Genomic DNA, 27,251 nt, shown 5'->3' with positions numbered 1-27,251 from the left:
TACAGTTCCATGATACCTAATCAGCAACATTGGCACGAAGTAGTAAGCGTTCTTGTAATATTAACCAACAGTCACAGTGACTGAGGTGGATACACCATAATGATGTCTGGGTGATCACTTGGTGCACATAGTTTGGTGGAACACTGAGGAATGAGAGATGACTACAAAAACACCTCTCTCACACATTCACATTCACGATTGCTGCTGGCTGGATTCAGTGGCACCAACCCTTGTCAAGCTGTACTGGCCAAAATTACAAGGAAACGGCTATTTTACAGGGAAAGAGACATTCACATATTTTGCCAACTTTATTTTCTGAATGATTTTCTGAGGCATTTTACACAAAGACAACTGAGGGGAAAGAAGTCAGCAGTACCAGTGGTGAGGCAGCAACTTCACAGCTGCCCCAACCAGATCCCTCTTTTGTGACAAAATACTATATGGCTTTCCCACTCTGGTCTCTTCAAACTTGGTATCTCTTAAACATTTTAGATTATCTGACCACTGAGGTTCTTTGTCGGAGTTTACAAGCACAAATGAAATAGCCTTGTCAGTAATGATGTAATAAAGCTGACTGAAGTCTCTGTTGCTCTGCAGTGACGATCCTCTGCAAGGAAAAGCTGAAAGCAGAACATAACATGCCCAGCATAGCAGATGTGCACTACCAACCACCACAAATCTGCCAGTGAAAGAGAACGCTGGGTCACAAAGCAAGCGACCTGAAAACTCAGCATTATGCAAAATCTGAACTACATGTATTCAGAAGGCATCCAAATTATTTGAAGTTTCACACCATAGTGACCTCACTGGGGTGAAATTACCTTCCTTGAATTATGCAGGCAGCTCAGAATATTGCAGTGTATTTTCGATGCTCTATAAAATGAATTAGATGCTTTAATTTAACATATTACACAGGCAAATGTCATAGGTGAAGCAGGCTTGGTTTGGTCAGGGTGAAGGGGGCCAAATGTCAATACCAGTGTGCTGAACAAACTCTGACTTAAAATATGTGTAGAAAAAACAACCAGAGTAACAAAAACCTAACCTTAGTAGCTTTCCCTGCTGAATGAAGGCAAAGCAGTAGACCTTTATTCAATAGGACAGTCGAAGCTTCCACAGCAACGTAGTGTCAAACCAAATACCAGGCTCATGTTCACTGTCCTACTGAATAAAGGTCTACTGCTTCAGGAGATTTTTACAATACATCCATTAAAAAATGTGTGTCTGACCTACCCTCAGGCTTACACCAAAAGGCTATTTCCAAGAAGGCTATTTCACTATGCAATGCAAAGCTGACCCGCAAAGCAGCATTCTCATCCAATGTGCACAGTTTACAGCTGTTTATGGTAGCAATGCTCTACCCTCTGACAGGTTTATTTGTGTAACTGTTTATGTTTTCATTATGTTCTGTGATCTGCTACGTGGAACTTGTGTTTAAGAGGATACTACTGTATCTAAGGTGTTTACTAAGATTTCCAACAGCTTAACTACAAAAAAGAAGAAAAAAGATATGCTGCCTGAGAAGGGTTCTACCTGCAGCTATTATATTTACTCATTCATAGACACCCCAACTGTAATTTATTATGCTATTATTTCTCACATTAAACTGAAAAGGTAGAGAAAAATGGCAATCAATGCTCTTTTATAATTTCTGGCTTAAATATTATTTCTGATTTAAATAAAGTACTCCTGGCTAAATAGGCAGATTTATAAAAAAAATACCTCTTAGTATTTCTGAGCAGTATGTTCCTTTAGTATCAATGGACTGATTATACTGAAAAATATAAACAGGACTCTGGCTTGCAGAGGGGAAGGGTCACAGATCTCTTAGCTCATTAGCAGAGTAAATGCTATGCAAACATAAAGGTCACAATTTCTAAAGGCTCTGTTTCTAGCAACTCCAGTTAAAGGCTCTCCAGTAATTGCTATAGGAAGAATCTCATTCTAAGCCCATGAGAGCTGCTGTTAGAAAACTAGATGGGTAAGTGGCCTGACTCAGCAGAACACAGCTTAGGAGGGGCTGGGGGTGGGGCTGGGGGGAGTAATAAGAAGCAGTGTGGTTCAGTGGCAGACCACATGCTTTACACAAAAACCTCTGAGGTCCAATTCCTGACATCCCATTCCATGTAGGGCTGGAAAATACTCATCTTTAAATCCTAAACAGCTGCTGCCAGAGAGGTGCTGAAGCTGATGGAACAGTGGCCTGAGAGTGGCTTATGTTCCTAAAGGCAAGGGGAAACTGTTTCAGGGAAGGGCTAGAGCTCAGAAGCAAGGCACATGCTTTGGATGTGAAAGGTGCCATGTTCTGCCCTTGGTATCTTCAGGTAAAGCTGGGGGAAAGCACTGTCTGAAATCTTGGAAACCACTACCTGTTAGCGTAGCGGATAAGATCTTTTCAGACGTGGGACCAACCTTTAGCTCAACCAAGCATTTGGAGATGCACTTCATAACTTTACGCCTTTTATTTTTATGACAGCTGTGTTACAGTTGTAACCCATCTTACCTTGGTGTGCCACCCAATAATGGGTCCCAACCCTCCAGCAAAGTAGCCAAACACCCCCCATTTGTTTCAGGTGACCATTATGCTCCCCTGAAAGAGCAGAGTGAGTATCATCAACATTAGGGAACAGGTAAAATCAGAGAACTTCTGAATGAGTAAAATATAAGGTGGCTGAGGGTTATCTGTTCGTTCCAACTAGAAAAATTACCTTGCCACTACTTGAAGCTTGGCTCACCTCAGCAGCTTGCCAGCATTCCCTCTGAAATTTTAGAAAGAGTGCCCAATGAGAGCAATGCATTTGTCATAATACATTGTCATTCTTGCTGCGGGGTGGGGGTGGAAGGTGTCTCCATTGGCCAAGAGGTGGCAACAGTATTTTATAACAGCTTATTCTATATGTTGGCTATGCAACAAAATGATAGTGAACCCAAGAGATTGCAGCGGATAAGCCAAGACCGGCAAGAGTCACAGCTAGACTTGTTAACATTGCTTGCTACAAACAGCAAAAGGCAAAGCAGGGAGCAGATATGATGGAGCAGGGCCTTTTCTGTAGCGAGACCCTGACCATAAATATAAACTAGCTTCATCTTTGTTTGTTTTTAAGCAGGTCATTAAAACTTTTCATTGTTGTTCCACATAGCTTTTGAATTATTTTAAAGGTAATTCACTCCATTCCATTCTGTGTTTTTTTAAAATATGGTTTTATGAAATAGTTTTAAAGTTTCTAAGTTAAGATTTTTATATTTTAAGACACTTAGGGCTTTTTATCTTGACAGGCAATTGATAAATAAATAAATGGTTTGTGTTGTTCAACAACATCTACTGTGAGATGAAAGACGTAATGAAAATACAGCACTATGGCCTGATTCAAGTACAATCATGCCGTGCTACATCACCTATGTGTTCAATTCATGAGAAATTAGTACTTCAAAAGACACACACTTTTATTCCCAACCACTTCTATGGCACCTAACTCCAATTCCACAATGTAAACATTAAACATTTGAGGAAGATTAAGAGTTAGTCTCTGTTAAGCCCATTCCATGCTGCAACAAAGACGGCATTTTTATCAGTTTTTTTAGCATGCAGAGCACCTGGGCTAGAAGACAGACAAGAGATCTGCCTTCGATCTTAGAAGAAATATGCCACAACGTATTTCAACCTGCAACATTCATCTACTGGAATGCCAAACTGTGAGCTGAAATATTTGCCTTTGTAATCTTATTATCTATAAGAAATTCTGTTGTCTGCTTCTAATTTATGAGCAGTGATAGAAAAGGCTAAAATGCAGAAGCAACAAGTTAAATCCAAGTGGTAAAATATCTAAATGAATCATGCCTGGAACCAAAAGTCTACAAGTCACCTTCCAGTTGTTCACAAGCAGTTTACTGTGCAGCCTATGGGTGGGTTCACCAAATTGTCCCTGTATGAAGAACTCTATTGCTGAGAACACACTGGGAATTTTATAATTGCATGGGGAAAGTTTTCCACCATCTTTCCCCCTTGATTTCACTATTCGGCACAGAATTATTGACTAAGAATACATCTATAAATAGTTAATATTACATACATTTACAGCAATTTATGGGTTCACCATAGGAATCTGCTTGGCCTTTATAAGAAAAATAATACTGGATTAGGTGAGCTTATTGTCCGATCCAGCAGGGCTTTTCTTACATTCCTCTATTATGTCTTTCTGTTTAATCAGTCCAATGTTTCTCGGTGACATAATTATTTATTCCCCCTCAGAATCTGCATTTCCAGATCTTCAGTGTAGTTTTTGACATCTTCACTTCCAGAACCCTAGAAAAGTACCTACCTATCCACCTCATGCTCCTACCACTGCACACTACATCACAACATTGTACTCAGTAAAGTGGTTATCCACAATGATCACAAACTCTTTACATCATGATTTCATGGAACAAGGACTTCCCAAATCTGGGCTGGATTCATTTGTCAAGCATAAAAATTACCAGTATTTTATCACCTTGAGAATGCTGTTGAAACCAGTAGAAATAGTAAACTGAAACTATGCCAAAACTTCCTTTGCAAGTCCTCCACAGACATCATTACAAACTCCAAGGTGAGAAGGGATTACAAACTAGAATGAAGCTAGGTAAAGAAATAAAGGGATTTAAATGAATAACTCTCCCTACTAACTTGCAAATTAAAAGCTACCTAAGGAAATAATGCTTAAGAGATAAATTTCCAGGAGTAGCGATGACACACATAATTCTCACAGATAGCATTAAATCTGTCCAAATGGGTAATAGGAGATTAAAAAAAAAGCAGCACAGACCAGTTCACCTCAACAGTTCAGGGTAGATACTACAGTTTTAAATTGTTATTTAATATGCACATTTAGCAGATTAATAAATAATGCTAATAAGAGACTATTGGGATTTTAATGCTGCTATTTGCTAAATGGTTTGTTTTACTTGATTATTTTAATTTAACTTTTATTTCTTATCTTTTTCTATTTAAGGATGCTACAAACTATCCTCAGCAACTTAATGAAATAAAACCACATTTCCAACTGGCCCAGCTACAGAATACCAGTCCAAATATGGCATTCCTGGAATATTTTCAAGATATACTTGGAAAGAAACTTCTTACATTTTGCTTAATGAGGTCAATATCCAGCTATAGGAAGATAGCCCTCCAAAGCATTCTCCCTGTATCAGTTTGGAATTATTTCCCTAACATCTCCCTCTTATACTCTGAAGCAGCAGGACAATCATCCATCAGAGACACACAACTCAGCTCACACTGGGCCACTTTGATGTCCATAGTGCATCACTACATCAACATCATTTTTACTATAATTTTAACTCAATGTTTTCATTTTCTCTGCATGTGCCATTGTATGCTCTCTCTTCTCTCCTTGAACAGCCAAACATCTCCCCAAATGCTGCAATCCCACATTTTTCACTCAAATCTCTGAGTGTCCCATCCATTCTCACCTTTTCCTTCCTTCAGACTCCCTTTACTGTTTCAGCTGCCCACCCCCCTCCACCCCAATCTCTCTTTCTTCTAAATGAGCTCAGTAACAGTAGCCCACAAGTCTTTGGTTTCCCCCCCCCCCCAGCAATTCGCTAAGTGAGGAAGTCTCAGGTGCAAGCAATCACAGTTTGCAACAGGCTGGGAAAACTGGTACCAACACATATTTTTAAATCTAGGAAGAGAAGGAGCAGGGCCACCAAGAGGGATGTTCAGGGGCTACTCATGTATTGGGCCCCATGCTAGCAGCAGTCTCAGCCTCTTTGCCTTCACTTTTTTAAAAAAGGTAAGCCAATTGGTCATTTCTAAAGAAAGGTATGAAACAAAATATGGAGACCAGGGTGGATAAAAATCAATAATTTTTTAAAAAATAATAATCAGATTTTTAAATTTAAATCAGATTTTTTTAAAATTTAAATTGGTTTTTTAAAATAAAATGCTTCTGGATGAAAAATCTTTCTAAAAATAGACTTCTATTTAAGTTACATTATAGTCCAAAGGCTATTAATCAGGAAATAAGGATTTGTTTTAAGTTTTTCATGTGTGCTAAAACTCAGTCTAAGTTTTTTTGTTTAAAATGTTTAACCACATCAGTTAACAAACATGGATACATATGCTATAATGTTATTGCTTTGGTTAAATAGTTTAAGTGGTTGTTAGGGAAATTATTATTTTTCTCCTTCCAATAAAGTACAGCAGAAAAGTTGTCCAAATATAAACAGCTAACTTATTAAACCCCACAATAATTTCATAATTATCTGTCTATGTATTTCTAATAGTATAAACAAATCAGTCATTTTTTATATAAGCGTAAAAACTACTCTGAAAAATTATTATTCCAAAAATGAAGCCTCCCTCTGGTCGTACATATTAAGATTATACCAGCAGGAATGAGACTTTCTGTTAAAAAAAAAAAAAAAAAAAAAGATTTAAAGCAAGTCTAACTGACTAGTGATTTAAATCAAGCCTTACTGACTAGTGGTTTAAATTGTGGTTTAAATCGTGATTGAAATCAAATCCACCCTGATGGAGACAACTGGTAAGGTTTTGGCACTTGCAGGCAGCACAATTGATAAGGGTGCTTTATCACTGTTGCTAAGCAGAGGAAGGAATGTTGACAACCCCAGCTCGGACTCAGGAGGGGGCCCTTGCAGAGCAGCAGAAAAGGTTGGGGAAGCTGGATGGAGAAGGATACTGGGACATGTTTATTTAAACATTTTTCTCACATACACATTATTTCATTCACTCCCTAAGGGAGCTGCCTTTATAGAATAAAGCACAGTTGGCTGACTTTGGTATGCTTTACTCAGAGGTAAAATAAATTGGGTTGCCTTTCTACTGAGGAAAAAATGGCAACATGGCAGTCCCCCTGCCCTGATTTTCCATATCCCCCCCCCCCCCACAAAACCACTACTGGTCTGCTTGTCCTCACTATGCTGTTATATATTAATAAACACTAACCATAAAACAAAAACATAACATACAAAATGAATCAGCAGATACAACCATAAAAAACTAAGCACCTTGTAGCTGCATCAAGTTTAAATTCCTGTAGACTGTACCCTAACACAAGGGTATATTTTTTGTTTATCAAGATTAGCAAAATGTTCTGTGTGTATACATTTTGCTGAGAGTTGTGAAACAGCACACACTTGTTGCTTATTGTTCTAGATTTGTCTTGTGACTTTTCTCCCAGGAATTCAAAGCTGTGTACATTGTGTTCTTCTTCCCACTTTTATCTCCACAACTCTATTTACTGGATGCTTTTACTGGAAATAGGAGGAGCGAATTTCTGACAACACTGCTTTCCTACTGCAGTATCTTGAAGACTTTCTTGGGGTGTTTGGGAAATCCTCTGGAATAGCATGATAGGTGGTGAAAATCTATTCCTTTCCATCCTTAACTGAGAACATCCATTGGCTCTCCACCCCTTTTTTATTCACAGAAGTGACACTTTAGATGCAGAACACTACATTTTATGAGGATCCTCTAAGTCAGCCTTTCTCAACTTTGGCTCCCCAGATGTTGTTAGGCTACCACTCCCATCATCCCTGACCACTGGTCTGCTAGCTAGGGATGACGGGAGTTGTAGTCCTACAATATCCGGGGCCCAAGGTTGAGAAAGACTGCTCTAGATACGCAGAAAAAACTAGTAACAATAAAATGCAAAACATTATTCTCTTGTATTTCTACAGTTAAGGTAGAGATGCATTCTACCTAAGGGGGCTGGGGACTGATCTTGATATAAGTAAATGTTAAATGCAATTATTGGGGGGAGTCCATTATTGTTAGTACTAAAAATACTAATTTAATTAATGGCATTAATGTTACATTGGACAATCTACATACTTCAATTGTGAATGTTGGTTTGTTTAAACTTGACAGAAGCGGACAAGATCAACTCTATCTCCTCGGAACATTTTACAAATTTTCAATAGGATACGAATTATATTACAAACAAAATGCAAGAACAATCCTTCCCTTCCAAATCCATTTTTACACATTCACAATTTGCCAGATAATTTTTTCATCAACTGCATTTTTTTTTTACTTGCTCTTTTTTCAAAATGCCTCATTTGAAAGGTTGCACAAACCCTTTATTTGCCATTTTTGAAAAGTCAACTGAAATGATAGATTTGCAATTAACAACCAAAAAAATGCAGTTGTACCCGCTCTGTATACACAATATGATGCACACTTATACCCACCTGACTGCAGCAAACCTCCTCACAGCTCCTTTGCAAGCTGAAGTTGTAGGTCCTTTTCACACTGATCAGACCCATTCAGGTGGTACCCTACAGAACACAAAAATGGATAATCATAATCTCAGTAAACACTGAAAAGCTTCCCTAAAATCACAATATATGCTTTCAAGTCCACAGGATGATACTAAGAATGTCTGCTTCAGTCCCCTATGCATAACTGGTGCATGTCTGCCAAACAAACTGTAATAAGAGTGTTCTTTATGGCTAAAAGATGCCACATTCTTTCTCAGATGCCTCCAAAATGCTAGGATTATAGGTGGGGAGAGAATTAGAGAAGCACAACTTGGAAACTAGCCTAACTAATTTGTGCCAACAGGGCTCATTTGAGCAAACACTACTGGAATTGAAAGCAGCTTCGGGGCAATGATTTCTTTTTCCTGGAGTCCATTGGGTTTGCCTAGGACACAGAATGATGACTTAAGTGCTACAATAGATACAATCTCAAACTTCCCAAACCTGAAAGACCTGCAGTTCTGTTTTATTATTTATTCATACTTATATCCATTTCTCCCTCTCAATGGCAGTGCGGGGCAGGTAACAATACGGCACAACAATAAGAAACAACAACATTAACAAAATAGCAGTGTCAGCAAGGAGCTTGATTACATTCCTTGGTAACAAAAAGGTCTTCACCTTGTGCAAAAATGAGGACAATGTGGAGGAAACCTGCTGCCCATCAGAAGATTTGAACTACAATTCAAATCAGAAGCAGCCAACACAATAGTAGTCCAAAACATCTGGAGGGCACGAGGTTCACAGAATCATAGATTTGGAAGGGACCCCAAAGTTGGCAAAAACTGTTTTATTATAAATTATGGTTCAGTGTGAAGAAGTGATGTGCTGGTGCACACTGCTCAGAAGTTCCTGAACCACTCCTCCCCCCTGCTACTGCCACACCACAAAGGGAAGAAACCAGAGGCTGGCTTCATGTTATGTGCAAACCAGGGCTCATTATTTGTTTCCCTCAAACAAACTAAGAGAGGTAGGAGCAACTCAGGACTTTTCTGGCAATGTGTACCAGCATGTTGCTCCTTCACAATAAAGTAAAATATAGTTCAATGTTGCACGGAAATCAATATATTGTACCTCACAGGTAATGCAACCTTGTCTTCTACCTATATTCAAAATAGCAGGATTTGCAGAACAGTAACACACCCATTTAATTTATTACACAGATTTAATCAGGAATACGATGGTGCGTACTAACTTCTCAGTCCTGAAAACAAAACCTCAAAACCAAGTATTTCCTGACATTATCCATTTGTTCAATTTACAGCCCCAAATTATAGAAAGCTTTCTTGCTAAGCCTTTGCATGGTTTAATGCATGGTTTAATGTGCCACAAGTGGCAGATTAATTCTTTCAAGGTCAATTATTACCTGGATTTGTGACCCTGAATCTGTAACAACAGGAGCTCAGATCAAACTCTCAATTTCTTACATTTATTGTCAATGGGGAAAATCAGACTCAAAATTAACATCAAGAATTCCTAGCAGCATTTTCAGTAGCTTTTGTTCTCATTCATTTCTGCTAGATATACTGCAAGTCCAAAGGTCTTGTATTTTCAGGGGCCCCACTAATTAAAGCACAAACATTTGATGGCATGAAGGTAAAAGTTAAGAAAGGTCAACATTTCTTTCCTTCTGCAACAGGATGGTAGCTGCAGCCTCCCACTAAACTCTGGGAATGATCATGCACTTTTAACTGACATTTGAGAATCACCTGGTGGCTAATGGTAAAATGCTAGTTTATGAGCTGAAGACAATGTTATCTATTGGAGGGCAATGTTTCCCTTAGGCAGAAACACTGACATGCCAAGGCATTCTTTAGGCCTCTCCAGGTTTCCCAAAACAAGAACATTCCTAAAGCTGTTAAAATGCACAGAAGCCAATTTTTACAAACAATAATCATACAACAGTCAAATTAAGCAGAAATTCAGGACACGATTGTAAAGCATGAGAAGTGCTCCTCACCTTCTCAACTCAGTGGGTGATCTCATTTACTGAGAAAGATTCCAACATTTGATAGTTTAAAAGCAAGAATAAACAAAAGCACTTGTAAAATTCCTACACCTTTGTTTCCTCACAAAGAAATGGGAATGTCAGCCTAGGCAGCATAACATTTAGTCTGGCATACAGACTTTAAAATAACTTTATTAAGATCTGGGCGGGTGGGGAGGATATATTTTGAATTTTTGTATCTTTTTTTAAAAAAGGAGCGTGTACGCATCTCAGGCAACAGATCTGTATTGTATAAGCATCCTGAATGTCTACAGAGAACCCAAAATATTAAATATACCCTTTAGTAACGAACCTATAATTTTATCTAAGTAGTGCAAATTTCAACATCAGTTTAACAGAACATTATTTAGCATAATCTACCTGTTAAACTAAAATAAAAAGAAGAGGAAAGGCTTACTATTCAACTAAGTAGGCCCACACTGATTGGTTCTGTTTTGCCTATTATGCCCAACAAAAATGAACAGATCAAATAATATGCATGGGGTCATATCCCTGAAGACTTAGATTAGAGCTTGATCATAAAATAGGAAAGGGCATCTTTTAATAAATAGTTAAATAAATAAATAAATAAATAAATAAATAGTGCTGACCATAGGAAATGGAGGAGAATGGTGTTTCAAGGAACTTGAGGTTTCAGTTACAAGAGCTGGAAAATGCAGTTTTTATATACAGTAATTCAGATTTCAAAAGGTCAGAATATTTTGTATGACATTCCATTCAAACTCTTTGATCTATAGTTTCAGGCCAAAGAAGTTTCAGAATTCCAGTAAATATTACCAGCATAAGCCTTTACACACAGATCCCACTATCTGAAAATTCACTTATCAGCACGTAAACAATTATCTCCAAACCCCCTATATACTCTGCAGATTGACCTATCTGAAAATCCAACTTCCTTACTTCCTTGTTTGTTTGTGCTTTGCTGGTCAGCAGCAGCCATTTTCAGGCAGAAATCAAGGAGGGGGATGTGGGAGCAATATCTGATGAATCAGGGTGCAGGAGAGATCTAACAAATCAGGTATCTTCATGCGTCTCTCTTTTGCTGAATAAACCACTGGGGGGGAAAAACCAGTGAAAGCAGTACGACTAATCCCACATTAGAAATATTTCCATAGGAAATAATGGAAATTGTGGACTTGTTATGCTTGCCTAACAGTTTCCACAGAACATATTGTGTTTGGTAAGCAGGACCTGTTTGAACTGTGGAAATTCACACCTGAGATGGTCAGAAGATGCAGAGGATCCTGTGGTCTATTCCCAATTCCTTAAGCCTGGGTGAGGGATCAGACATGTGAAGTCCACATCTGCTATAAGCTGCATCTTAGTTAAAGGTAAAGGGACCCCTGACCGTTAGGTCCAGTTGTGGACGACTCTGGGGTTGTGGCGCTCATCTTGCTTTACCGGCCAATGGAGCCAGCGTACAGCTTCTGAGTCATGGGGCCAGCATGACTAAGCCACTTCTGGCAAACCAGAGCAGCGCACGGAAACGCCATTTACCTTCCCGCCGGAGCGGTACCTATCTATCTACTTGCACTTTGACGTGCTTTCGAACAGCTAGGTTGGCAGGAGCAGGGACCGAGCAACGGAAGCTCACTCCAATGCGGGGATTCGAACCACCGACCTTATGAGGCCATAATTAATAATCTAATTCTTTCTTTCTTTGTCAAATTATACATTGTGGATTTGATAAAAATTCGTTCAAAGATCTTTTCACCAAACTTCAATAAACACAAACACTGGATTGTAAGCAATTAGCCTTCAGAATTTCACTCTTTCATTGTATGACTGGTGTGTTTCAAGTGAGAGATCTTTGTGGAGTACAAAGCCATAGAGCGTAACATTAGTACAAGTCATTTACACATGCATGTATGCAATTAAAATAAAGTATTATACTGCCCTAAACCAGAGGTTTTCAACCTTTTTGAGACCATGGCTCCCTTGACCAACTACATTCTTTCTGCGGCATCCCTGTGGGGTTCAGGAGCCCAGTTATGTCACCCCTTGCCTGCGGTGCTGGCAGCCTCTCACCCTTTTTTGAACATCCTCCCTTGTGGAGTGTTCCCTCAGTCTCCTCTCTCTCCTCTCCCCTCTCCTTGGGAGTCCTCTGGGCAGCCGCTGCTGCTGCTGCCCCTAGTTTCTGAGCTGCCCCCTTGCCCCCAAAGAAAGATGCCTCCTCACACTCCTCCCAGGGACCTGGGATTTGTCTGTCTCTTCCCAACAGTAAGGGCTAGCGGACTGACTGGCTGGGCTCCCTTGCCTGCCTGCTTGCTTACTCCTTGCCCCCTGACCAGCCCCAGAGGCGCCATTTGCCTGTGAAGGTTGTAGCCAGGGCTGGTGCAACCAACAGCCACACAAGCCTTTGGGAGGTAGAGATGCAAGAGGGCATCAGAGAAGGGAGGGAAGGAAAGAGGGACAGAGGCCACTGTTGCCCACAGCACCCCTGACCGTCATTCAAGAAACCCCAGGATGCCATGGCACCCTGGTTGAAAATCACTGTCTTAAACCTAAAAGGCAAAATTGCAAAGGCAACAGAGATGCTGTCTTTGAAATAAGCCATTTTCTCCACACTAGCCATTTTACCCAAAGGTATGAACTTGAGGGAGGCACTGTGGTCTAAACCACTGAGCCTACGACTTGCTGATCAGAAGGTTGGCGGTTCGAATCTCCGTGACGGGGTGAGCTCCTGTTGCTCAGTCCCAGCTCCTGCCAACCTAGCAGTTCAAAAGCACGTCAAAGTGCAAGTAGATAAATAGGTACCGCTCTAGTGGAAAGGTAAACGGCGTTTCCGTGTACTGCTCTGCTTTCGCCAGAAGTGGCTTAGTCATGCTGGCCACATGACCCGGAAAAACTGTGGACAAACACCAGTTCCCTCAGCCAGTAAAGCAACATGAGCGCCGCAACCCCAGAGTCGTTCGCGACTAGACTTAACTGTCAGGGGTCCTTTACCTTTTTATGAACAACTTGAGATAATTCTGCATGTTTTACTTTACTAAGTAGTTCTGGTTATAACCACTATTTAATTACACCCTAGGTTAAGTCAACTTTTTGTTTGAAAAACAGTGCAGATTGTGAGCTCTAAAGGGAATGTATTTGTTCCCTACTGTTCAAGACATCTATTCCTAATTGACAGCTCCAGCAAAAAGTAACATAGCATGAAAATCCCTAGGAAAAACAATAAGATGCAAAGAACTCTGTAAAGCTAACCAGCAGCTTGAAATCAATAACAACTTCATAATTTGACAAAGGAGATTAAATGATGCTGTGCAAATTACTATCAGCATTCCTCTAGCAAATTCAATGAGGTGATAAAGGCAGGATATTATGCTGACAGATGCCAAATGCTTTACATTAAAATACTGGCACACGGAATGTGGTCTTCAATTCTTGTTATAATAAGCATATTCTACTAGAAGACTAAAAATTTGGCCCTCAAGTGCTTTTTTACTTTAAAAAGAGGAGACAAGAAAAGATAAACTAGTAGTAGTAGCAAAGGAAACCTAAGATCATACATTAAGTAGCAAACGAAACATTAAACATGTGTCAGCTTTGTCCCTTTAATTTTATCCTTTTGGGATTGTTTTTTAGAACCAACACACTTCTCTTTAACTTATTTTATTCAAACCTCTAAGAACTACAAACAGGAAACTTGTGAAGATTAATTAATGAGGCAAGCTGAATTGGAAAAGGGACATGAAACAAGTTGCTGATGCAAACCTAACTGGATAACAGAAATCCAGAGGAATAAAAAAGCAAACAGAACCCAATAAAAATAACAATCACTAAAAAATATATGTACAATGAATAATCAATAAAGATCAGAGTATTTTCAAGGTTTCTATTTAGAATTTTCAAAGCGCAACACAGATTATTTATTTATTAACTGATCAATAACCATACATTCTAAATATGGGTAAGTGTTCAGAATTAAAGGATTTTTAAATACAGGTGTTTTTACTTTTTATTGCAGGGTTTCATTGATGGAAAAATGAGTTTCTTTCATTTATTGTGAATGGATTATTTCAGTAAGAGTAGAAAAGTTTTCTGTCACCAGTGGAACTTCAGAGATTTGTGTGGGCATCTCATGGGCAAGGTATTGTTAATTATTAGCAAATTTGTCATAAATTTTAAATTACTAACAAATTTGTCATTAATTTTTGTAAACTGTTTTCTTATAGCCATTTTCAGTAACAATGAGTGGTGTGACAGCTCCAATGACAGAGTAAGAACAGGAAAGAGTAACTAAAAAGAAACTCAGTCGATTTTGCCATTAATTTTAAAATGTATACACTGAGTACATTGCCCATATTTACTTACTGATAAAAGATCATATGGAGTTTTACTCCCCTATTGATGGGTCTCCCATGAGTACAGACCAACAGATTATCTGTCATCAAGATCTGTAAGAACTGTTGACAAAAATCATATTTGATGTAAAGACCTCAGACTTTTCTTTTACATTTGCTACATTACAGATGAGCTGAGAGTTAAGAAGGGCATGTATAAGAAATGGAAGAAAGGGGTAATCACAAAGGAGGAGTATACACAAGTAGCCAACAGTTGCAGGGGGGGGGGGAGTCAGGCTGGCTAAAGGTCAGAATAAGCTCAGGCTCGCAAGACAGCTTATAAATAATAAAAAGGGTTTCTTCGGCTATGTCTGCAGTAAGAGGAAGAACAAGAATGTGTTGGGTTTTCTGCGTGAATGAGACAGGGAAAGCTAATGCATGACAGAGAGAAGGCAGAACTACTCAGCACCTACTTTGCCACTATCTTCACGGAAAAGGAAAACAATGCCCAACCTGGTGATAACCGAATAAATGATGCAAGGAGGGAGCTGCAGCCCAAGATAGGAAAAGAGGTAGTAAGCAAACACTTTGCTGCTTTAAATGAATTCAAATCTCCAGGGCCTGATGAGCTGTATCCAAGGGTACTAAAGGAGCTTGTGGATGTAATTTCAAAGATTTTGTCTATTATCTTTGAGAAACCCTGGAGAACAGGTGAGGTCCTTACAGACTGGAGGTGGGCAAATGTTGTCCCTATCTTCAAAAAGTGGAAAAGGGAAGACCCAATAACTACCAACTGGTGAGGCTGACATCAATAACAGGGAAGGTCCTAAAACAGATAATTCAGCAGTCGGTCTGTGAACATTTAGAAAAGGAAGTTGTGATTACTAAGACCCAGCATGGGTTTCTCAAAAATAAGTCATGCCAGACAAATCTGATTTTTTTGATGGAATTACAAACTTGGTGGATCAGGGAAATGCTGTGGACATACTGTATCTTGATTTCAGTAAGGCTTTTGAGAAAGTCCCCCACAATATTCCCATGAGAAAAGCTGGTAAAATGTGGGTTGAATGAGGTAACTGTTAGGTAGATTTGTACTTGATTGACTGACCGAACCCAAAGAGTACTCATTAATGGTTCCTTCATCATCCTGGAAAAAAGGGTAGTTGTTAAATTCGCAAGCCAATGCTTTGAATTTGATTTTTCTACAGAGATCTACAAATTTTTGCTGCATCTTTTTGAGGTTGTTGATGATCCCATGCCCCACCACATAGCTCCAAGCCCGTGTGAAAAGCAGGGGTTGTTAGCAGAATTGTGTGCTGCTATTTGTACTAGAAGTCAGTGAGGAAAAAGCTGAACTCATTTTGTGTCTCTTTACCTCAATAAGAAAGGCCTGTCTAGTCCGGGATACTGTTCCCACAGTAGACAACCAGGTGCCTGTGTAAGCCTGAAAGCAGGACCTAGTGCAACAGTCCCCTCTCCATTTGAGAATATTTTACTGCCTACAACAATAGAGGTAAAACATAGCCATATCCTCCATGAATTTTCCTGACCTCATTTTAAAGCCACCCACATTGGTAGCCACCACTACATCCCATGGGAGCGAATGCCATAGTTTTAACTATGAATTTTTCTTTTCTATTAGGTGAATGTGTCACTAAAAACCAAAATAATAAAAACTGGAAATCATAAGTATCTCCAGATTTGCTCTCATGTATGCAAACAAACAGCAACACTGCTGGGAGAGAAATCTTAAGAATTAGGCCACAGTAATGCCAAGAGGGCATTTTCTGATGCATGCTACCAAACTGTGCCATGCAAAGCTTCAGAGAGGCACTATACAAAAACTATGTAATAGTCTTTGTGATGCCAATACTATTTGCTATATTACATGCTGTAATGTCTGTCTTTGAAGTTGTAAGTAAAGATTTATTGAGCTGATTCCATATTGGGTATGTGTTAGTCAAGATTAAAAATTCCAGGCCTGTTATAGCAATAACAGCAATGAGTCTTTTGGCATCTCAAAGGCAACAAGAATAATTTTTGCATATGCTTTCATTCTGAACTATAATTTATTAGTAAACTTGATTCTATTCAGTTAGGACTTAAGACCAAAGTTCTGACTATAGCTGGGAAATAAACTTAGCATACCTTTTTATATTTTAGCTTAAAATGTCACAGAGAGTCTAACATATTCCAAAGCCTTACAATTTCTTATCCATATCACATGTGTGGCTTATATGTGTATGCATAACTCAAATCCAAATGGGCTCTTATCCATGAAAGCCAATGCCAACATAAATCTGTTCATCTGTACCAACAAAAGATTCTGTTTTGCTTTTTCTGAATGTTACTGTCTTACTGAATGGCAAGGATAAGCAAATTGTTTTTAAAATGCAATGCTATGCAATAGCTCTAGCCAAAAAATCAGCCTAATTTGTGTAAAGCACAAATTTTATTTGTTTGTTTATTTGTTTTATGGGAAACAACTGTAAATGGATGCTGAATAATGACTGGGAGAGTTCTGTCCTAAAATGCATAATGTTGTATTTGGTTTTGAGTTGCTCTATTGGTTCATAATCTAAAGTACAACTGATAATGGACCAAGGTTTGATCAATAATCATCTGTCCATCACCTTTCTTGTTCAAATAGAAGTGCAAGATTCCAGATGCTCAGTAAAATTTACTTCTATCAAACTGCTTGTTTTACTTCCATCCTTTGTTTTCTCTCCCTGCATTTATTCTTGCATTGAAAACATGTTTGGTGTTTGTTTTAAAATTCAACAGTCATGTCCTTTAAGATGTCTGACTTGAGCACAGTGACACATGCCTTGGTAAGGTAAGATAAAGTAAAGGTAAAGGACCCATATGGGTAAAGATGACTATGGGGTGTGGCACTAAACTCACTTTTCAGGCCGAGGGAACCAGTGTTTGTCCACAGACAGCTTTCCAGATCATGTGGCCAGCATGACTAAACCACTACTGGTGCATGGAGGACCATGACGGAAGTCAGAGCACATGAAAATGTTGTTTACCTTCCTGCTGCAGTGATACCTATTTATCTACTTGCATTGGTATGCTTTCGAACTGCTGGTTTGGCAGAAGCTGGGACAGAGCGACGGGAGCTTACCCTGTCATGCAGATTTGAACTGACGACCTTCTGATCGGCAAGCCCAAGAGGCTTGGTGGTTTAGATCACAGTGCAACCCACCTCCCTCTACATCAGGCTTCCTCAACCTCGGCCCTCCAGCTGTTTTTGGCCTACAACTCCCATTATCCCCAGCTAGCAGGACCATTGGTCAGGGATGATGGGAATTGTAATCTCAAAGTACAGTGGTGCCTCGCAAGACGAAAATAATCCGTTCCGCGAGTCTCTTCGTCTAGCGGTTTTTTCGTCTTGCGAAGCATCCCTATTAGCCTCTTACCCAAAAAGTTCATTTCACATATTTACAAAATATTAAGTAGGTAATAATGCTATCGTGTTTTACTAAAATGCCACTGAAGTCTTCTTAATTCTACTGATCCGGCAGCAATTAAGGAACTCTGCAATATCTGGACTACTCCTAGTCCCTAGGATTTCTCCAACGCCTGTTAGATTCTTCCCATTAAATTTCCTCCATCACTTGCCTTTTACAGAAATGAGCTCATTTATTTTTATTTTTTACTACTGTACTGACCCACCCAGAAGCAAGGGCAGAATGGCAATCCAAACATCTGTTCATACAGGATGCTGCATAAACAGCAGCAATACTGTTTATAAATAGCATAATCTCTATTTTTTTAAGTTTCATTCCGAGTCACCTTATCTCTAAAAAGAGAGAGCAGAAATAGAAAGGGTCCAGAGACAGGTGACAAAAGCGATTAGAAGTCTGGAGAGGCTTACACATGGGGAAAGATTTAAAAGATTAGGGCTCTTCATCTTATGGAAGGAGGTGAAAGGGAGGAGGCTTACCAGAGATATCAAAGCAATGAAGGACAGGGGGATGATTACACAGGGCAGGCACTTTCCCTTCTCACACATAAACACACAGCCCTGAGAAAGAAACAAAGCAATCTTTGCTCTCCTTTGTCACTCTGAAAATAATAATATATGGTATGGAGAATAGTAGAGAATAGTACCCTCAGCCTTGGATGCTAAAGCCTAATCACTAACAGAAGCTTGAGTTTGATACTATGGGCTTTCTGAATGCCCTGTGAGAAGCTGGAAGCCAGAATTCACTGGTTGAACCCAGTTGGTCAATTCAGTTTCATCAATAGAAAAAGGAACCAGCACTCAAATGACTTATTGGTCTGGTTCACACTAACTACTAAACCAAACTATGGCTTAGCATGAAAAAGCAAGCATGGTGGTGCACATTTAAAAACTCACAGCCACCTTACTCCTCTCCCCTGGTCCTGCTGAGATGCTACTGGGAGCTAAGCCAATACTAAGTGTGAACCCTATGCTGTGGGGTTTGTTTGTCTTGCTGCATTCCCTGTTGGCCATCCATCCAAGGGGTCACGTGTGGGTCATGTCCAAAGCTAAATTGGGTTGTGGGTATGGTCACCTCACAGTCACTCTCTTACATACATTCAAACCACAAAAACATACATGAGTATACCACACATGGGTGAACGTGGAAATGCACACGGTTCCTTAATTTCTCTAAATTATATAGCCAGTAACATAACATTTTGCTGCATAAACAAGCCACTTAAGAAGCCTAAGGATCTGGGTGACCAGGGTTCAAATCCCCAGTCAGCCATGAAGCTCCCTGGATGATCTTGGGCCTGTCACTGTCTCTCAACCTAACCAACCTCACAGGATAATATGGAGTGAGGGGAGCAATGTACGCCACCCTTAGCTCCTTGGAGGAAAGATGGGATATATATCTAATAAATAATCAGCTATCTTGAGAGAAGTAGGGGGTGATGAGAGAGTTGGTAACTTTTTTGGGGTGGGGGCTGGATTTATTGTTGCACATTTTTTAATGATGAGGCTACTCCGGCATTGCTCTTCCAACTTCCCTCCTCTCACACAATGGAACTGTGAGTGAAGTGAAAATTTCAAGCACTGCCAGTCACCAAACACAGCACAAGGGAAGAGCAGCTGGCAGGAGTGCCTTCAAAAGAAGCCAGCATGGGCTGCAAGGGGAGCAGGGCACCACCGTGGCTGTCCCCAGACCACTTACCCTGCCAACCCTTATTTGAAATTCTTAACACTGCTTACATGTGCTTTGGGCTTCTTAATCGATTTTGCTGCTGCCACTGCAACACAGGCAAAATGACAGGATGTTCAGGGAAGTGGGCGGGGGGAAGAGAAGCTGAAGTACATAAAAGCCTTCTGGCTCAAACCAAAGGCCTATCCAGTCCAGCAACCTGTTCTCGCAGTGGCCAACCAGATGCCCAGTCCTCTTCAAACATTATTTAAGGTCTAACCTAGCAATGAAACTCACTAAGTGATTATCTTTCAGCCTAACCTATATCACAGGTAGTTGTGAGGATAAGATTGGGGGTGGGTTAAAGAAACAGGTACTGTACACTGCCTTGAACTCATTCATCTGCCTTGAGATGAAAGGCAGGATATGAAATGTGATTAAATAGTCCCAAGCTATTTGCAAACAATGGGACAGTGCAACCATCTCATAGTTTCTTAATAATATTATGGCAAGTTGATTCTGCATCATCTCAGCCACGTAGTCCTTAGTCTCCTGTTTGAAAAGAACTAGCACTGACCATCTGGGATTGTTGAGAAAACTGAAGAGAAACATTATTAAAACAGCATCCTGATATTCTAAGCAGTACATTTATGGTACCTTGCACATTCCACTTCACATCCAACAGATCACTTTTAATGCCATAAGTCTGCCAATTTTCAGAATTGGCTTATAAATCGCCCACTCTTCCTGTATAAACAGCTGCTAAGTTTTTATTGCCAGCTTCACTGGAAATTATAAGAATTCCTTGCTAAGAAGATTGAAGGCCACTGATAATTGTCTCTTGATCCCAAGAACAACCTTATAAACAAGCAGATTAAATTTGACTTCTGTTAGTCACATTTATTTTCACACTTTTGTAGTAAACTTAAAGGATATAGCAATCTTAACAACCAGTTGAAAAAACAAAAAGCAGAATGAATCATTTGGACTATTTAAAGAGAGCTTTTAGTATTTTGCTGTCATGTCCATTGTATTACATTTTTGATGTCCTTACATTTTTGATGTAAGGGGATCAGTTTTAGCAGGAGTATGCAAGCATTCAGTGAAAAAAAGTGCTTTGAGGGTTATCATCTGGAAGCACTTGTGGCACGTTTGTTACATTCCCCACTCCTTAGTATCATTTTGCCTTCTTGTAGAAGACAGACCTTCACAATTGCACTGAAGAGCTCACATTTTTGTAAACATGCAACATGAAAATAAAGCTGGACAGATGGACAGCACACACCCTGAAGCCTACACTACCCTTGTTTTCCTCATCATTGAATAGGCAACACATGTTCAACACAGCACTTTAGCAGCCACTACTGTTCTCGGGGATAAACAGGGGGCATACTGTTAGGCACAAGATGCTCTGGGCAAGAAGCTAACCCAAACTTCCATATCCTCTTCATGAGAGTTATCAACTAGGCTGAACACTAACCTAACTTAACCTAACCTAACCTAACCTTAACCTCAACTTTATGTTTTAAAATTATACTTCCACAAAAAACTCATTTGTTGTAGACTGATAACAAGCTATAAAAACCAAGGTGGGATTTCTTGAGCACCGGTGGTCAGATTTCAAGATTTCTACTAGAACCCCAAAATCCACAAACATATGCAGACTAGTGGCTCAGATGGACATAGACTGCAAATTAAAGAACTCTGAGCACACAATTAGCCCAGAAATTTGTGATCAGTATCAGAACCAAGCTCACAAGCTTATTCTGACTAATACAATAATTCTTTTTCACCAATATAATTTGGGATAGAGGGAGATCAGCTTTTTAGTTGTTGGTTATTAGAGAACTTAAGAGTCAGAAAAACTTGCCGATCTGAAGGAATGAGTTTCTGTGCAGTCAGTCTGAAACGGGACCCAAAACCCTGCAAATCTCCCAGAGATCTATCAAAATGGAAACACTGAGATAGCTGTTAGTCTTCTGTAGCATGACAAGAAATAAAGACTGCTGTTTGCTTTCTCCCCACCCCTTAGCTTCACAAAAAAAGAACGGTAAATCTATAGACACTACAACTCCCATCAGCCCCAACAAGCTGCTGCAGTCTCAAAACATATGGAGAGCTCTGAGTTGGACTCAATAGTCCCTATATTTTGTCACTTGCAGCCCTAGTCTCAACATCTGTAATTCAATGCAGATGGTTAATGAATCTGAAATTTACCAACAGAAGGCAACCAATCAATAAGTTGTTCTTCCACTTTATTGTGAAACACAATAGTCATCACCAGCACTGAGAAGTCACCACAAAGGAGAATTTCAGTTATGCCAATAATGCTGCCTTCTACAGCCATATATCAAGGGTTTTAACACACGTATTCCACAGCTAAAACAAATGAAGTGCTATTTTTATGCCCCTTCTGTGTCACAAGAGAAACCCTTGTACTAATGCAAGTGATGTTAAGAAAAACACCAGCTCACAGCTTTTAAACTAAAAGCCACCCCAAAAATGTATTATTAATCCCTGTGTTCATATTGCAATTCATTTTATCCCTGAGGATTCCAAACTGCTTTACACAAATGTTACAATCATGCCTTTGGGATTCCCTGTTACTCCTCCCTGAGAGAACAGCAAGAAAGCATTGGCTTTCTTTTCTTTTTCACTGCCAGAGCAGAGGAGCTGGTGATAATCCCCTCCGAATGCAGTATTTAACACCTATCAGGTAGGTGACAAGTGCTGCAGTGTAAGGAGGATTAGCACAGTGCAGCCCTTTACGGTGGAGTGAAATTCTCTGTAAGCAGCAGAGTGAAGTTGCTATGGTCTGACCAGCACTAATCAATACTCCCCCCCCAATCTTTCTCATACACACACACACACCAATATGTATTGTCTTGAAAAATCTGTGCATCACACAAAGAAAATGGAAGGTTAAGGTGATAAAAGCTAGTTAGCACGCGCGCTCTCTCTCTCTCTCTCTCTCACACACACACAGATAAACTGATGGATAGAGACAGGTATCAAGTGGAAGAAGTGTTGCATAATAATGATTAACAATCTCAGTTTAATCAGAGGTATTCTTCAAACATTCACTCACATTTGTTAACAGTGACTGAAGCCCATTTAACACCAGAAATTCCTGGTCCCGCAGCAAGCACACCCCAGTCCCAATTCAACAGCAGGGAACTTGAAATGCTATGCTATGTGATTGGCTGCTGGGCTTTCACATTATCCTGAAGGCAAGATAATAAGAAGTATTGGCAATATCTATGGCCACAGAGGACTGATCCTTTTGAAGAAAGACAATCAGCATAAAGATGGTGTTACCATACCAAGGAACAATGTAGAACCAATTAGCCCAAAGAAACCAGGGCAGAGATTAAGCATCACTAGGAAGCCACTGGCTATATTATAATGCCCTAATTCAACCCCATTGAAGTGTTTGGCTCCTTAAGTGATCTGAGTTATCTGGGACACCCAAACTAATCCAGTAATTCAGATGTATTAAAGGTTGCATCCCAAAAGGCAAAATCTAAGGGTAGGTAATATTGACTTGCTGTTTACACCTCAGGCAGCCCCAGGTCCTCTCTCAACCTCTCACCATTCCATCCTTTAAACATCTGATATCAACATATGGGACCTCCCTGCAGCAGCAGACATGAAAAGTCAGAGAAGGATGGGATGCCAATCAAGTGGAAGTGAAGCTGCAATTGGGGAAGAGGAGGAAGGTGGTAGCAGGCATTGCCAGGTCATCAGCAACTGCCTGATAATGGAACTGGGCTTTAATACTAGAATGTTTGGGTCTTTTCTCTCTTAGGCCCCAATAAACTGCAACCTGTTCTCACCCAGCAATGCATGTTTCTCCCACTGCCTCTGCCCAGTTCTCCTGTTGTGGGCATAAACACCATTAACGTAAGTATACTGTTGTTTCATATGCTAGATGTGGACACAGTTCAAATGTCACTCCCTTCCACCAGGCAACTAGGTAGAAAGATTGAATCAGTCACACACACACACACACACACACACACACACAGAGAGAGAGAGAGAGAGAGAGAGAGAGAGAGAGAGAGAGAGAGATCATTCTTAACAACCATCAGGTTTTAAAACTCCTGTACAGAAACAGCAAGCTTGAACACCGGTTTCAAAAATATTTATAAAATAAATTAAAACGTAAATTCTTTTCAGACCTCAGGGGGGCACTCTTCACCCAAGCCATGATGCTGGGGCAAGTTTCAAGAGACTGATTTCCAGGACCTATTTGAGATTCCTGTGTTCTGCTGCCTAAAAGCTAGCCAGACACAAGAGACAGGCGAAGGCTTGCATTCACATGTTTAGTTGACGCTATTATAATCCACAAGTCCTCTCATGTCTCTTCCAGTACCTGCCTTCATCACTCAGATTAAACCAAGTCATGAACTCTTCCCTGTGCTTGTTTTTTAATTATCAGGTTTGTACAGCCATGCCCTTAATGATCACTTATCCAATCAAATAAAGTCTAGAGTTTGTGCATCACAAAATTAATTTTAGCCAAAACACCAATTTAAAACTTAGTTTGCCCATGGATATACATGGTGGCATGTCACATCTACATCATTTCTTCCAGAAAGCCTTCATATTCCCATCAGTTTTAAACTGAGTAATGATTATCTAGTCAGAAGTAGGCTGCATTCTTTTATATATTAAAGCTAACTGTACTCCCCTAAGGCTCAGGGTGGGTATGGCAATCAAAAGCACCTTAAAGTTTAATGTTTCAGAATTTAACAAACAAAATAGGGCTGTGCTATAAAAAATGCCCCATATTTCTTTATGCTCCCAAATTATTGAATATGTATGTGTATAAATATGGCCAGAGCCAGTTCACAGCCCCTTTCTACTGACTCTCAAGCCCTCCCCCCCAAAAAAGCCACATTCTCACATTTTAATTACTGCAAAGCAGTTTTAGAAATAATTTGCTAAAGTGTATTGCACCAATTCCCACTGCCTTTTCCCTCAACTCATATTTCACCACTGTTTCCCACTCAAAGGTGCAACATATCCATGAACTCTGCTTAACACCTGGGCATAATTCTGCTTCACCATGTTGTGCTGTCCTCTGGCACTGAGAGCACTTGACCTCTCCTGCTCTGTTTGTGGCACTGTGGATACGCTTTTCAGAGTGCTGCAGTAACCAGTATTTTGTCAGCTGAAAACTGACGTTCCAATATGACGTTCCACATACATTGGCCACATCTTATAGTCTTTAGTTGTAAAGTTTCACTCGTTTTCAAAAACAGGAGCTCTGCAATTCATGCGGTCAGTGTGTGGCCTTGACCCAGCTCTGCACAGATGCTACCATCTGCCTCCTGATCTTGGTCCCAGAGGCCAGGTCCTAGCACTGTGATGTTGGTGTTTTCCCTTCCCAGTGGGGGAAGCTAGTTCTTTTAAGGGGGCAGCTGGACTCTTTTCCCTCCTTCCCTTATCCTAGCAGGAAATAATTTTTTTGAAAATGTCACTGGCTTTCCAATGATCTTTAAGTCATATACCACCCAGTGTGCAGCTAATAAAAGTGTTCTCATCTCCAACAGCATGGGAACTCGTGCAGGGATGGCTAAACAGCTTTAGCATTGCTCTAACTAAACTGACTACCAATAGTTAATTATAGATAAACCACCCTGGGGTGGACATCATTATTGGAGACTGAGGCCTTATTACAATTTTCCTTAAGTCTGTAAAGAATCAATTTAGAATAAATTGAAATAGGGCACTTATTGACCTGCAACAGCAGCAGATAATCACTAATACATACACCTTATAATCGGCATTTTAAAAGTAATTATAGAAGTGGCATATCATCCCTGCTGTTGAGCAAAGATGTTATTAGAAACCAAACACAGCGAAGTCTCATCATAATATCAGGTTTACTTTTGCAACATAGGCTTTATGAGTCTGTTTTTTAGTGCAAACTTATTCATTTTCCCCTCAAAAATGCAATTTACTTCCATAAGCATCAGATTTCCCACCCCACCCTTTTCACACAAAGCACACCAGGTGAAAGCACCAAGAAATATATGCTTCAAACAGCCCAGTTTTCAATTTTCAAGAAGTGAGAGAAAAGATATGAGTTCATCATTAGCAAAAGCCAAAAATTCTTTCAACGTATTCAGGATAATTAAATATTTATTTCCTGTCTGTTCTGGCATTAGAGTTCCTGATCTAGGAAAAGATACTTAAAGGGCATCCACACTATAAATGTAGTGTACCAGTTTAACTGGTGAGAGGATAAAAATTCTGTTAAGAGAGCCTTCTCTCCATCTCACTCATCAACCATCAAAGACATATCACAAGTTTCCTAGAAACAGGGTTATTCTTAAACCAACCTGGAATGTAGGTATGCAAGACCCTGAATTCTTTTCCAAATCTTCATATTAAAGTTTATTGTCAGAAGACTAATCACAAAACATCTGCATGGGTTTCCAGATTATAATATTGACACAAACTGCCTGCAAGAACTGTATTTAAAAAGGTCCTACAGGACTCCTATAGGGTACAATGTAAGTATTTAGAGCAGGAACATTAGAATAATAGGCTGGTTTTAATGCTATTTAAGCATTTTTCTCTACACACAACACATGCTATTTGTTTTGCTGGGCCATTTTGAAAAGGTCAAAGAAAATCGGGTAAAGGATCCCTGATCGACCTTATCTTGTGTACAAACAGAAGTTCTAAAAAAGAGTATCATGTATAGAATAAAAATTCCTGTATACAATGCATTGTGTACAGTGAGCATCGAAATACAGCTTAATAAAAAGACCAAAACAATAAACAATGAAGCCCTGGACAAAGCAACAAGGTGAATTAAAACAATTATAATAAATTTAATATAGTATCTCTTCTTATATTTAAACTATTTTGCAGCTCAGATTCACATACAGCTTTCATAAAGGATGTGTAAGTGTTCAGAAACAAATTGTCCACTTTCCTGCCAAGAGAACTCAATATCATTGATTAATAATCACTAACATTCACACACCTTACCATAGTCATCTCTAAACAATTTTGTTGCAAATGAATGCCAGCAGAGTATTGCATTTTAGCTTTAATCATGCATATATGCCACTGTATTATAATCATCTGTTTAAGCATTAAAGTAATGCAAGTTTGTTCTCTGTTCTGCAGGGAACAAATTAAATAAGGTGCAGAATTTTGTAGAGGGAAAGGATTTCTAATAAGAGGCTGATTTGCTGCTGTATGGTATCTGCAGTTATATTTAAAATGCATGAAGGTTTGATGACATCTCTCCCTGCAAAGTTGACAGTATAAAGCTCAACTAGAGGGTGGCTATGGCAACAGCAATGGGAATAAAGAGAATGACGCTGAGCTGCTTAAACAGATACTCAGGATTTTCTTTGTTTTCATTCATAAGGGAACAGATAAGCAGGAGACTGGAGGTGGGGGGGAGGGGCTTCTGGAAGATAAAAATATTTAAAGAGTAAATATAAGGAAAGAATATTTTACTATATAGATAACGTGGGCATGTGCACACACAAGTATGTTCCACTTTATAATACAAAC

At 39.6% G+C, this 27,251-nt stretch overlaps 1 protein-coding gene across 12 annotated transcripts in view; it reads right to left on the bottom strand.

Annotated features, from left to right (window-relative positions):
- The window catches only part of PTPRF (protein tyrosine phosphatase receptor type F), a 478,221-nt gene that overhangs the window by 396,727 nt on the left and 54,243 nt on the right, over positions 1–27,251 (bottom strand). For all 12 annotated transcript variants that reach the window (XM_079980220.1, XM_079980216.1, XM_079980222.1 and 9 more), the window contains exon 2: positions 8,212–8,298. The gene's annotated coding sequence lies outside the window, so the exon portion shown is untranslated. The remainder of the gene's footprint in view (positions 1–8,211; positions 8,299–27,251) is intronic.

The sequence above is a fragment of the Podarcis cretensis genome (assembly GCF_951804945.1).
Source record: "Podarcis cretensis genome assembly, chromosome: 6".
Taxonomy (NCBI): Eukaryota; Metazoa; Chordata; class Lepidosauria; order Squamata; family Lacertidae; genus Podarcis; species Podarcis cretensis.
The sequence above is the reverse complement of the archived record's forward strand: the minus strand, read 5'-3'. Positions and strand labels throughout refer to the sequence as shown.